We start from the raw sequence: 1,160 nt of genomic DNA, 5'->3' as shown, positions 1-1,160 counted from the left end.
CTGTGCTCAGCTCCTTCCCACTGCTGCCCTTGAGGGTGAATATGTTGTGCTCCTGTGGCAAGATGTTCTGCTCCTGGACTAGCTGGGTGGATCTATCCTCTACACTCTCTGCAGGGATTGCAGCTGCAGGGTCACACCTCAGGCATGTATGCCAGGCCTGAGCTGTGCCTGGAGGGGGCAAGGTGAAGTAGGGGGAAGAGAAAGCTCTCCCACACACTCACTGGACCTGGGTTAAGACTGGGTCCGGGTGTTCCCGGAACACTGCAAAATTCCTACTTGGCAGGCGGCGTGGGGAGGTGCTGCGGAGTGGTGGGGGGCGGCCTAAGGGGGTGGGAGAGGGTCCGGCCCACACTGCTCCTGGGCTGGGACTGGTCCCGCCGTCGCAGGGTAGCAGGAAGCTCTCTGCATACTCACTGGACCTGGGCTAGGACTGGGTCTGGGGGTTCCCGGAAGTTGGCAGAAATTCCTACTTGGTAGGCGGGGTGTGGGAGGTACTGCGGAGTGGTGGGGGGTGGCCCGAGGGGGTGGGAGAGGGTCCGGCCCACGCTGCTCCTGGGCTGGGACTGGTCCCGCCGGCGCAGGGTAGCAGGAATCTCCCCGCACACTCTCGGGACCTGGGCTAGGACTCTCAACTATTATATTTTAAATAATAGGTTTAGCATTGACTTATTAGAAGAAAACAACAAAAAATAAGACATACTAGACTGAACACTGAATTTAATTGAACTCTGTCAGCTCTAACATGTATATTTAATGGGTATCATGAAAAAGCCCTCCAAGACAGTTAAAAAAAAAAAAGCCCTCCAAGAGTTTACATGCTGTTTATTTCTGTATGTTTATGAAACGGTTCTCAGTGTTATTGTCTCCGTTACTGTTTTTCTAATTTTGTGTTTGTGTTTTTTGTTTGATGAATAAAATCAAGTTGACAACTCATCTTGACAAATATTATACTCTTAGCATCTTAGTATCTGAAATGTTATTTATGTAGAATAGTTGTAAAAATGGAAAAAGGAAAAGTAAATTATGATGAAAACTAGATGTAGAGAATTCCTCAGGCTTGTCAACACTTAACCCAATTTAAATTGTTGGAGGCACATGGACACCTTATTCCCTGGCACACAAAGCCTCTGGGTAGGCAATTCTGATGAAGATGAGGAGGA

The sequence above is a fragment of the Octodon degus genome, unplaced genomic scaffold (assembly GCF_000260255.1).
Source record: "Octodon degus isolate 3935 unplaced genomic scaffold, OctDeg1.0 scaffold00012, whole genome shotgun sequence".
Classification (NCBI taxonomy): domain Eukaryota; kingdom Metazoa; phylum Chordata; class Mammalia; order Rodentia; family Octodontidae; genus Octodon; species Octodon degus.
Note: the sequence above shows the minus strand (reverse complement) of the source record.